This window comes from Rhipicephalus microplus, unplaced genomic scaffold (assembly GCF_043290135.1).
Source record: "Rhipicephalus microplus isolate Deutch F79 unplaced genomic scaffold, USDA_Rmic scaffold_672, whole genome shotgun sequence".
In the NCBI taxonomy this organism is placed as follows: Eukaryota; Metazoa; Arthropoda; class Arachnida; order Ixodida; family Ixodidae; genus Rhipicephalus; species Rhipicephalus microplus.
This window is the reverse complement of record NW_027465228.1, coordinates 22501-35331: the sequence shown is the minus strand read 5'-3', so window position 1 is coordinate 35331 and position 12831 is coordinate 22501. Positions and strand designations below refer to the sequence as shown.

General features: G+C 60.3%; 1 non-coding gene across 1 annotated transcript; it reads right to left on the bottom strand.

Annotated features, from left to right (window-relative positions):
• Positions 1-1774: 1774 nt before the first annotated feature.
• On the bottom strand, positions 1775-3588 carry LOC142795438 (small subunit ribosomal RNA). Its single transcript, XR_012893031.1, has one exon. It is a non-coding gene; the product is annotated as a small subunit ribosomal RNA (ribosomal RNA).
• Positions 3589-12831: the final 9243 nt, after the last annotated feature.

The following is a 12831-nucleotide window of genomic DNA, read 5'->3' as shown; positions in this document are numbered from 1 at the left end:
AGCTGGCTGCGTTCTTCATCGACCCGAGAACCGAGTGATCCACCGCTTAGAGTCGTGAAAAAGTGTTTGTTCAATTCCGTACAGTCAAAACCAAACGTTTCTGGCACTCGGCCAAACAGTGGCCAAGAAGGGCGCTTTTCAGCGCACGCTTGGACTCCAAAACTCTGCCGCGCCTTTTTCGGCTGCCGCAAATCGAGCAAACGGTGTGTTTCGGACGGCGTTTCGCTTCCGCTACTTGCGAGTGCTTTCGTGGTCCACCCCTCTATAAATACTCGGGAGGCGTCGAAGCCGGTTCTCCAAGCCGGACCCGTAGGTATCGTTGTGTGCTCGCTCTCATTGGCCCGCCTAACCAGAAAATGCCTGCGGTACACCCATTTGGATAAGAGTGCACGCAGATGCGGGCCTCGACGGCTACACATTTCCTCGGGCGGCCGCCTCCCGGCCTCCGTGGAGCGCGGGATGCACGGTCCCATCGACAAGCCTCTCCCGTTTTTACCGTGGCGTCGCGGTTCACCACGGCGGGCGGGTCGGTCTCCTCCGCATAAAAAGGGGGACCCCCGCTTTTTGTTCCACGAAATCGCACAAGCTTTTTTCGCATCCACGGTTTGCCACCGCACACCAAAATGCCGATCCGGCTGCCTACTTTAGCCAACAGGTGGAGCCAGGCGCGCCGTACTTGCGCGGCACTTCCCACGTCCACCGAAGTCGGTGCCAAGGACCACTTTCGGCGCCGGAGCCGCGTACGAGCCTACTCGAGGCGGAAGAACGAAGCCAGCAAGGGCCTGGCCGCAAGTGCGTTCAATTGTCGGGACGTCCAAGTCCCTCGTTCTTCCGTGCTTCCTCTTTCGGCAAGTCGTTGCGGCACCTTCCCAAAGCGCGCAGACCCGCTAATCGCGACGAGCGCGACGTGGCCGTGCCGCCTTTCCCTCGGCAGCAAGCAAAACGCCTGGCAACGTCGACGCTCCCCTTAACCGCGATCTCGCACCGTGTTTCGTGTGGCGAATTCAAAAGCCGGCCGGCGCTGCTGCAACCATTACGGTCGGTACGCATACGCCGCGGAGGGCGGGACGGTCATCGGAGCGTGCGGTTCCTCCATCGAGTACTGCGCACCTCGGCCGTCGCATCGCCGTGCCATGACCGGCCGCGCGTCAACGCGAACCGGTGCCAGCGAGATCCCTCGCCTGCAAGAACCGACCGGCAGCCTCCGTCACCCGAGGACGCGGAGGCGCTTGCCGCGGACGGCGGGACGGTATGCACTGGTGCACAGCGGACCCGTCACATCGCCAGTTCCTTGACCGACCGCCGACGCTTGTGCCGTTCCTCTCGTACTTGGCAGTCGCCGCGCGATTGTCGGGTCTCGTTCTTGCACGCTCGAACGGTCGGGAGGGCACTCGGCTGGCGTTTCGGGAACGCGCAGCCTCGCCTTCTACCGACGTAACCACGACTCGCCGTTCGCGCTCCGCCGCTCCTGTTTACAGTACTAGGCGGTCCCGCAGCGGTCGGGTCGCGCATTTCGAGCGCTTCGAGCCACGGTGCAGTGGCGGGTCGAAAGCCGACCTATGAGTGCGTTGCGCCGTTTGTACCCGCGTCCGCCACCTGGCCGACCGTCCAAGGTCGCGGTGTTGGCGTCCGCTGGGCGCAACAATTTGTCACGGGGTGCCGCTCCACATTCAGGCAGCCCCGTGGGGAAAAGCCGACCCCGCGTCCAAACGGGGTCAGCGGCAGAAAGTGTCGGGCGCAGACGCAGCTGAGGCGCTCACCCTTCACAATCCGTTAATGATCCTTCCGCAGGTTCACCTACGGAAACCTTGTTACGACTTTTACTTCCTCTAAATGATCAAGTTTGGTCATCTTTCCAACAGACCGGCGCAACCGAAAGGCCGCGCCGGACATCGGTCCGAAGACCTCACTAAATCATTCAATCGGTAGTAGCGACGGGCGGTGTGTACAAAGGGCAGGGACGTAATCAACGCGAGCTTATGACTCGCGCTTACTGGGAATTCCTCGTTCAAGGGGAACAATTGCAAGCCCCTATCCCAATCACGAAAGAAGTTCCACGGGTTACCCAGTCTTTTCAGACAGGGATAAAGACACGCTGCTTCCTTCAGTGTAGCGCGCGTGCGGCCCCGGACATCTAAGGGCATCACAGACCTGTTATTGCTCTGTTTCGTGCGGCTAGGAGCCGCTTGTCCCTCTAAGAAGGTTGTAAGGTGCTGGGAACCCCGCACCTATTTAATAGGCTAGAGTCTCGTTCGTTATCGGAATTAACCAGACAAATCGCTCCACCAACTAAGAACGGCCATGCACCACCATCCACCGAATCAAGAAAGAGCTCTCAATCTGTCAATCCTCCCAGTGTCCGGGCCGGGTAAGTTTTCCCGTGTTGAGTCAAATTAAGCCGCAGGCTCCACTCCTGGTGGTGCCCTTCCGTCAATTCCTTTAAGTTTCAGCTTTGCAACCATACTTCCCCCGGAACCCAAATACTTTGGTTTCCCGGAAGCTGCCCGCCGAGTCATTTGAGTAACTCAGGCGGATCGCTGGTTGGCATCGTTTATGGTCAGAACTAGGGCGGTATCTGATCGCCTTCGAACCTCTGACTTTCGTTCTTGATCAATGAAAACATTCTTGGCAAATGCTTTCGCAGTAGTTCGTCTTGCGACGGTCCAAGAATTTCACCTCTAGCGCCGCAATACGAATGCCCCCGTCCGTCCCTCTTAATCATTACCTCGTATTCCAAAAACCAACAGAACAGAAACGAGGTCTTGTTCTATTATTCCATGCAAGTTTATTCAGGCGACTCGCCTGCGTTGAGCACTCTAATTTTTTCAAAGTAAAAGCACCGGCCATCTCGAGGCACACAATGAAGTGCACCAAGAAAGAACCGGCATGATGTTCAGTCCGAGCCGTCGCATCGGGTAGATGCACTACTCGTCTGGAACTGAGATCCAACTACGAGCTTTTTAACCGCAGCAGCTTTAGTATACGCTATTGGAGCTGGAATTACCGCGGCTGCTGGCACCAGACTTGCCCTCCAATTGATCCTCGTTAAAGGATTTAGAGTGTACTCATTTCAATTACGGGGCCTCAAAAGATCCCGTATTGTTATTTTTCGTCACTACCTCCCCGTGCCGGGAGTGGGTAATTTGCGCGCCTGCTGCCTTCCTTGGATGTGGTAGCCGTTTCTCAGGCTCCCTCTCCGGAATCGAACCCTGATTCTCCGTTACCCGTAACAACCATGGTAAGCAAGTAACCTACCATCGAAAGTTGATAAGGCAGACACTTGAAAGAAACGTCGCCGGCTCGTGGCCATGCGATCAGCACAAAGTTATCCAGAGTCACCACACAATACGGGCCGAAACCCGATCGATCTTGGTCTAATAAAAGCACCCGTTACCCAAAGGGCTCCAGGCTCACTGCATGTATTAGCTCTAGAATTGCCACAGTTATCCAAGTAGGAAGAAACGATCTAAGGAACCATAACTGATTTAATGAGCCATTCGCGGTTTCGCCTTATTTCGGCATGTACTTAGACATGCATGGCTTAATCTTTGAGACAAGCATATGATTACTGGCAGGATCAACCAGGTAATCGTTCGACTGCGCGTCCGTCCTCGCCCTCGGCGGGCCGGACGCAGTCTGTGTGCGGCGGAGGCCACCTTCAGGCGCCCCAACACGCTTATTTTGCACTCCGAGATGACGGCGTTCGAGCTCGCTACGGCACAACCTTCCCGAAAGACGAGTGGGAGCCGTGCGGCAAGAAGCACGTTCATGCTCGCTCTTTTTCGTTGCATCGACTCGGTCGCGCCGTGCGGGTTGCCCAAGCCCGCTGCACTGTCGGTGGACCGGCCGGAACTAGCAACGGAGCCGAGACTGCAAAGCCGCCAGACGACGGGTCACGCCCGCGTCTTCGGCGCTTTCGCATCTGAATCGCCCGAGGACGACACGGAACACACCTCGATATCGTGGTAAAACGGCACCGTCCGACAACCAGCCCCTAACGCATCAAGCGGATGAGGCTGCAGACGACTGCCGTGGATTCCCCTGGAGCAGACCCGAGGACACGCTTGACGAGGCCGAAGCCCGCCGCATATCAGACACCCGGTCGCTTTCGCGTACGCCGCTCACGAGAACCCCCACATAATAGCAGCGATAAGTACCCAGACCTCCTTGGGCCCTAATACGAGCGTACTCGAGAAAATTTCACCGCGGGTGTGCCCCGAAACGTGTGGCATGTTGAGCGTGCCACAAGTCTACGTCGCTCTCAAACCCGCCGAGGTCGTAGAATTTGCGACCCTACTCACGAAATTCCCACCGAGGATACGGCCGCAAACGTACCGCACCTTGGGTAGGCCACGAGTTTGTGCAACACTACGCTGACGGCACAGCACCGAGGTCGTGCGCGCACGCACGGGAAAATTCCGCCGCGGTTTCTGCCGAAAACGTGAGGCACCACGACTCTCCGCAAGTTCGCGTCGACTGCGAAAGACCGAAGTCGTGAACGACGTGTCCGCTACTCGCCGCCGACACGCTGGACACCAAACGTACAACGACTCGACGGCGTCGTAGAGGCCCACGACGCGGTTTTCCTTAACGACGTCTCGGCGTGGCACCGACAGGTTAGAACGGCCGACCAACGTTCCCTGTCCGCCGTTCGGCTCAGTCGAAGGGCTCGGCGACTTCGGCAACGCTGCGAAGCCGCACGGTGACGCACGCCATGTCCCCATTTTTTTTTTTCTTTCTGCGTCTGCCGGGGTGCCCCTATAATAGCAGCGATAAGCACCCAGACCGCCGTGGGTCGCTCGCCCCGGCTGACGTGGTTTTTCGTACTCCTGCGGCGGTCGCCGTCAAGCACGTCCAAATACGCTACTTTCGTGGGCGCATTCACGCTCTTTCGCTTCGCCGGAGTGCCAGCACTCACTCTGCCAAAAACGGCGAACATCCGAGCGGCGGTTCCCACTTTTGCGTCGGCGTCGCAAACCCCGCCCCGGCAGACGAGGTTTGCCGTACTCGTGCGACGGTGGCCGGCGGGCACGTCGAAAGACGCCGATATCGTGCGCGAATTGGCGCACCTTGGCTTCACCGGAGTGCCGCCACTGACTCCTCCAAAAACGGCGAAGATCCGAGCGGCGCTTCCCACTTTCGCATCGGCGTCCCGAACTCCGCCCCGGCTGACGCGGTTTACCGTACTCGTGCGACGGTCGCCGGCGAGCACGTGGAAAGACGCCGATATCGTGCCCGAATCGGCTCCGTTCGGCTTCGCCGGAGTGCCAGCACTGGCTCGGCGAAAGACGACGAACATCCGAGCGACGGTTCTCACTATTGCGTACGCGTCGCAAACCCCGCCCCGGCAGACGCACTTTGCCGTACTCGTGCGACGGTCGCCGGCGAGCACGTAGAAAGACGCCGATATCGTGCCGGAATCGGCCCCGTTTGGCTTCGCCGGAGTGCCAGCACTCACTCGGCCACAAACGGCGAACATCCGAGCGGCGGTTCCCACTTAGCCGTCGGCGTCCCGAACTCCGCCCCGGCAGACGCGGTTGCCGAGCTCGTGCGACTAGCGACCGCGAAGCCGTCTCGCGACGCCGCTTTCGTGCGCGGCTCCCACTGCGACCTGGGTCACCCGAGGTCGACGAGCAAAAAAGAATGTCGAAAAAAATTTTTTTTTTTTTTGCGTCTGCCGGGGTGCCCCTATAATAGCAGCGATAAGCACCCAGACCGCCATGGGTCGCTCGCCCCGGCTGACGTGGTTTTTCGTTTTCCTGCGGTGGTCGTCGTCAAGCACGTCCAAACACGCCACTTTCGTGGGCGCATTCGCGCTCTTTCGCTTCGCCGGAGTGCCAGCACTCACTCTGCCAAAAACGGCGAACATCCGAGCGGCGGTTCCCACTTTTGCGTCGGCGTCGCAAACCCCGCCCCGGCAGACGAGGTTTGCCGTACTCGTGCGACGGTGGCCGGCGGGCACGTCGAAAGACGCCGATATCGTGCGCGAATTGGCGCACCTTGGCTTCACCGGAGTGCCGCCACTGACTCCTCCAAAAACGGCGAAGATCCGAGCGGCGCTTCCCACTTTCGCATCGGCGTCCCGAACTCCGCCCCGGCTGACGCGGTTTACCGTACTCGTGCGACGGTCGCCGGCGAGCACGTGGAAAGACGCCGATATCGTGCCCGAATCGGCTCCGTTCGGCTTCGCCGGATTGCCAGCACTGGCTCGGCGAAAGACGACGAACATCCGAGCGACGGTTCTCACTATTGCGTACGCGTCGCAAACCCCGCCCCGGCAGACGCACTTTGCCGTACTCGTGCGACGGTCGCCGGCGAGCACGTAGAAAGACGCCGATATCGTGCCGGAATCGGCCCCGTTTGGCTTCGCCGGAGTGCCAGCACTCACTCGGCCACAAACGGCGAACATCCGAGCGGCGGTTCCCACTTAGCCGTCGGCGTCCCGAACTCCGCCCCGGCAGACGCGGTTGCCGAGCTCGTGCGACTAGCGACCGCGAAGCCGTCTCGCGACGCCGCTTTCGTGCGCGGCTCCCACTGCGACCTGGGTCACCCGAGGTCGACGAGCAAAAAAGAATGTCGAAAAAAATTTTTTTTTTTTTTTGCGTCTGCCGGGGTGCCCCTATAATAGCAGCGATAAGCACCCAGACCGCCATGGGTCGCTCGCCCCGGCTGACGTGGTTTTTCGTTTTCCTGCGGTGGTCGTCGTCAAGCACGTCCAAACACGCCACTTTCGTGGGCGCATTCGCGCTCTTTCGCTTCGCCGGAGTGCCAGCACTCACTCTGCCAAAAACGGCGAACATCCTAGTGGCGGTTCCCACTTTTGCGTCGGCGTCGCCAACCCCGCCCCGGCATACGCGGTTTGCCGTACTCGTGCGGCGGTGGCCGGCGGGCACGTCGAAAGACACCGATATCGTGCGCGAGTCGATGCTTCTTGGTCTCGCAGGAGGGCCGCCACTCACTCCTGCAAAAACGGCGAAGATCCGAGCGGCGCTTCCCACTTTTTCGTCGGCGTCGCAAACCTCGCCCCGGCAGACGCGCTTTGCCGTACTCGTGCGACGGTCGCCGGCGAGCACGTCGAAATACGCCGATATCGTGCCCGAATCGGCCCCGTTTCGCTTCGCCGGAGTGCCAGCACTCGCTCGGCCAAAGACGACGAACATCCGAGCGACGGTTCCCACTATTGCGTACGCGTCGCGAACCCCGCCCCGGCAGACGCGGTTTGCCGTACTCGTGCGGCGGTGGCCGGCGGGCACGTCGAAAGACGCCGATATCGTGCACGAATTGGCGCTCCTTGGCTTCACCGGAGTGCCAGCACTCACTCGGCCAAAAACGGCGAACATCCGAGCAGCGGTACCCACTTAGCCGTCGGCATCCCGAACTCCGCGCCGGCTGACGCGGTTGCCGAGCTCGTGCGACTAGCGACCGCGAACGCGTCTCGCGACGCCGCTTTCGTGCGCGGCTCCCATTGCGACCTGGGTTACCCGAGCTCGACCAGCAAAAAAGAAGGTCGAAAATTTTTTTTTTTTTTTCTGCGTCTGCCGGGGTGCCCCTATAATAGCAGCGATAAGCACCCAGACCGCCGTGTGTCGCTCGCCCCGGCTGACGTGGTTTTTCGTACTCCTGCAGCGGTCGCCGTCACGCACGTCCAAATACGCCACTTTCGTGGGCGCATTCGCGCTCTTTCGCGTCGCCGGAGTGCCAGCACTCACTCTGCCAAAAACGGCCAACATCCGAGCGGCGGTTCCCACTTTTGCGTCGGCGTCGTAAACCCCGCCCCGGCAGACGCGGTTTGCCCTACTCGTGCGACGGTCGCCGGCGAGCGCGTCGAAAGACGCCGATATCGTGCGCTAATTGGCGCTCCCTGGCTTCTCCGGAGTGCCGCCACTCACTCCTCCAAAAACGGCGAAGATCCGAGCGGCGTTCTCCACTTTCGCATCGGCGTCCCGAACTCCGCCCGGGCTGACGCGGTTTACCGTACTCGTGCGACGGTCGCCGGCGGGCACGTCGAAAGACGCCGATATCGTGCCGTAATCGGCCCCGTTTGGCTTCGCCCGTGTGCCAGCACTCACTCGGCCAAAAACGGCGAACATCCGAGCAGCGTTTCCCACTTTCGCATCGGCGTCCCGAAGCCCGCCCCGGCAGACGCGGTTTGCCCTACTCGAGCGACGGTCGCCGGCGATCACGTCGAAAGGCGCCGAATTCGTGCACGAATCGATGCTTCTTGGTCTCGCAGGAGGGCCGCCACTCACTCCTGCAAAAACGGCGAAGATCCGAGTTGCGCTTCCCACTTTTTCGTCGGCGTCCCGAACTACGCCCCGGCTGACGCGGTTTACCGTACTCGTGCGACGGTCGCCGGCGGGCACTTCAAAATACGCCGATTTCGTGGGCGCATTCACGCTGTTTCGCTTCCCCGGAGTGCCAACACTCACTCTGCCGAAAGCGGCGATCATCCGAGCGGCGGTTCCCACTTTTGCGTCGGCTTCGCAAACGGCGCCCCGGCAGACGCGCTCGTGCGACGTACTCGTGCGACGGTCGCCGGCGAGCACGTCGAAAGACGCCGATATCGTGCTCGAATCGACCCCGTTTCGCTTCGCCGGAGTGCTGCCAGTCACGGCGCAGAAAACGGCGAACAAGTGTTTTTTTTTTTTTTTTTCCTAGAATTTGTGTTATAGAAGGCACATTTGATATCGGACGATAATTTTCAACTTTATCACGCGCACCGATTTTCGTGTAGAGGTTTGCAAGTTTATGGGAATTTCTCCACTTGGAATAATGCGATTTAGTAGTACTACGAGAACTTCATGGATGTACTCAAGGGTACGGGGCAAGTCAGTTACGTCAACACCTGCAGATTTTTTACACTTCAAACTGAAAATTGTTGGTTGTGAGTCCTCGTGTGATATTAAAGGCCGATTCGCTAACACATAGAACAAAGAAAGAAAGGAAGAAAAAACGCCCGCGCTCGCTCAAGAAACCTGGGTTCGCAACAAGTGGCAACAACAAGCAACCGAGCGAGTGCGCCAAAACCCGTGGCGGCCGAACAAACGCGAAGTCCCAACCGCGTCAGCCGGGGCGGCACGGGACAGGAAAAATCACTTCAGCCGGGGCGGCGGGGCACCGAATAAACCTCGTCACCTCGTCGCAGGATAAAAGAGGAAACAAAAAGTCTAAACAGCGTCTGCTGGAGCGAATGCGTAATAAAACAACAACAACAACAAAAAAAAAAAACACCCGCGCTCAAGAAGTCTGCAATCACCACAAAAGGCGACTGTGACCGAGCAGCGTCAGCCGGGGCCGTGCGGAAACGGAAAAACCGCGACTACCGGGGCGTCGAGGCACCGAAAAATCCACTTCAGCCGCGGCGAAAAAAAAAAACAAAAAGAAAGACGGAGGGGGGGGGGGGAACCACGTCTGCCGGGGCGAAGGAAAAAAAAAAAACGCGTCTGCCGGGGCGAGCCCGGGTGCGGCACCACCGGGAAAACTGTGGCAAACAGACATGGCGATCGAGTGAGTGGGCCGCCAGCCAGGCTCAGCCAAAAAGTGCAAAGTCCGAACTGCGTCAGCCGGGGCGGCAAAAACCACGTCAGCCGGGGCGGCGCAAAAAACCGCGTCTGCCGGGGCGGCACGAAACCGCGTCAGCCGGGGCGGCGCGAAAACTGCGTCAGCCGGGGCGAAAGAAAAAAAAAAAAAAAACGCGTCTGCCGGGGCGAGCCCGGGTGCGGCACCACCGGGAAAACTGTGGCAAACAGACATGGCGATCGAGTGAGTGGGCCGCCAGCCAGGCACAGCCGAAAAGTGCAAAGTCCGAACCGTGTCAGCCGGGGCGGCAAAAAACCGCGTCAGCCGGGGCGGCGCAAAAAACCGCGTCTGCCGGGGCGGCACGAAACCGCGTCTGCCGGGGCGGCGCGAAAACTGCGTCAGCCGGGGCGAGCCCGGGTGCGGCACCACCGGGAAAACTGTGGCAAACAGACATGGCGATCGAGTGAGTGGGCCGCCAGCCAGGCTCAGCCAAAAAGTGCCAAGTCCGAACTGCGTCAGCCGGGGCGGCAAAAAACCGCGTCAGCCGGGGCGGCGCAAAAAACCGCGTCTGCCGGGGCGGCGCGAAAACCGCGTCTGCCGGGGCGGCGCGAAAACTGCGTCAGCCGGGGCGAAAGAAAAAAAAAACGCGTCTGCCGGGGCGAGCCCGGGTGCGGCACCACCGGGAAAACTGTGGCAAACAGACATGGCGATCGAGTGAGTGGGCCGCCAGCAAGGCTCAGCCAAAAAGTGCTAAGTCCGAACTGCGTCAGCTGGGGCGGCAAAAAACCGCGTCTGCCGGGGCGGCACGAAACCGCGTCAGCCGGGGCGGCGCGAAAACCGCGTCTGCCGGGGCGGCACGAAACCGCGTCAGCCGGGGCGGCGCGAAAACTGCGTCAGCCGGGGCGAGCCCGGGTGCGGCACCACCGGGAAAACTGTGGCAAACAGACATGGCGATCGAGTGAGTGGGCCGCCAGCCAGGCACAGCCGAAAAGTGCTAAGTCCGAACTGCGTCAGCCGGGGCGGCAAAAACCGCGTCAGCCGGGGCGGCGCGAAAACCGCGTCTGCCGGGGCGGCACGAAACCGCGTCAGCCGGGGCGGCGCGAAAACTGCGTCAGCCGGGGCGAGCCCGGGTGCGGCACCACCGGGAAAACTGTGGCTAACAGACATGGCGATCGAGTGAGTGGGCCACCAGCCAGGCTCAGCCAAAAAGTGCTAAGTCCGAACTGCGTCAGCCGGGGCGGCAAAAACCGCGTCAGCCGGGGCGGCGCAAAAAACCGCGTCTGCCGGGGCGGCACGAAACCGCGTCAGCCGGGGCGGCGCGAAAACTGCGTCAGCCGGGGCGAAAGAAAAAAAAAAAACGCGTCTGCCGGGGCGAGCCCGGGTGCGGCACCACCGGGAAAACTGTGGCAAACAGACATGGCGATCGAGTGAGTGGGCCGCCAGCCAGGCACAGCCGAAAAGTGCCAAGTCCGAACTGCGTCAGCCGGGGCGGCAAAAAACCGCGTCAGCCGGGGCGGCGCAAAAAACCGCGTCTGCCGGGGCGGCACGAAACCGCGTCAGCCGGGGCGGCGCGAAAACTGCGTCAGCCGGGGCGAGCCCGGGTGCGGCACCACCGGGAAAACTGTGGCAAACAGACATGGCGATCGAGTGAGTGGGCCGCCAGCCAGGCTCAGCCAAAAAGTGCCAAGTCCGAACTGCGTCAGCCGGGGCGGCGCAAAAAACCGCGTCTGCCGGGGCGGCGCGAAAACCGCGTCTGCCGGGGCGGCGCGAAAACTGCGTCAGCCGGGGCGAAAGAAAAAAAAAACGCGTCTGCCGGGGCGGCAAAAAACCGCGTCTGCCGGGGCGGCACGAAACCGCGTCAGCCGGGGCGGCGCGAAAACCGCGTCTGCCGGGGCGGCACGAAACCGCGTCAGCCGGGGCGAGCCCGGGTGCGGCACCACCGGGAAAACTGTGGCAAACAGACATGGCGATCGAGTGAGTGGGCCGCCAGCCAGGCACAGCCGAAAAGTGCTAAGTCCGAACTGCGTCAGCCGGGGCGGCAAAAACCGCGTCAGCCGGGGCGGCGCAAAAACCGCGTCTGCCGGGGCGAATGCAAAAAAAACAAAGAAAAAAGCCCGCGCTTAATCAAAAGAAAACAAAGAAAAAAGCTTGCGCTTAATCAAAAGAAAACAAACAAAAAAAGTTCGCGCTTAAGCCTGGCGGTGGAACCACCGGGGCAAACAGACCTGGCGATCGAGTGAGTGGGCCGCCAGCCGGGGTGAGCCAAAAAGTGCAAAGTCGGAACCGCGTCAGCCGGGGCGGCGCGAAAACCGCGTCAGCCGGGGCGGCGCAAAAACTGCGTCAGCCGGGGCGGCACGGAAAAACGAAAACCGCGTCAGCCGGGGCGGCACGGAAAAACGAAAACCACGTCAGCCGGGGCGACATCAAAATGAGGAAAAAAAAAAAAAACTGCCTTAGGACACCTGCGTACACTTTCATGCGTTTGGGCATATCTCTCTGTAACACGCGCGCCCCTCGTTACGCGCGGCACTCTGTTTTCTCCGACACCCATATTTCGGCGGCATGTGGCACGCGCGCCCGTCCCTACGCACGGCACACCGCAGTGCTTTCTCGATATTTTTCTTTTCCTCCAACACCGTCATCTATAGGCTTTTAGTGACCTGTTGCTCGTGGCAAAAGTTCGCTAGCTCTGACACCTCTTGCATGCGCACCGTTTTTGCGCACGGTGCTATGCCGCAAAGCACGGCAGTCGCATGCGTTTCTCTCAGGCACCTCTTTTTTGACACAACGCTGTGGTGCTTAGAAACACACCCGCCGCTTTTGCGCACAGAACTCCACCGTACAGCACGGTAGTCACGTTTGTTCCACACGAACAGCAGTGTGCATCGTGCTACGACACTTTGAAAGCTTTTTCTTCCGAGTCTCGACCGCGCTGTTCCTTTCGTACTTGGCGCGGTTTTGGGACCAGCTTTGTTTTAAACCCCTACTGCGCGCCGTTCCTTTCGTACTTGGCGCGGTTCAGGGTTTGTTTCGAGCCCTTAGCCGCGCTGTTCCCTCCGTACTTGGCGCGGTTTAGGGTCGAGCTTTGTCTCGAGCCCTCTCCGCGCCGTTCCTTCCGTACTTGGCGCGGTTTAGGGTTTGTTTCGAGCCCTTAGCCGCGCTGTTCCCTCCGTACTTGGCGCGGTTTAGGGTTTGTTTCGAGCCCTTAGCCGCGCTGTTCCCTCCGTACTTGGCGCGGTTTAGGGTCGAGCTTTGTCTCGAGCCCTCTCCGCGCCGTTCCTTCCGTACTTGGCGCGGTTTAGGGCCGAGCTT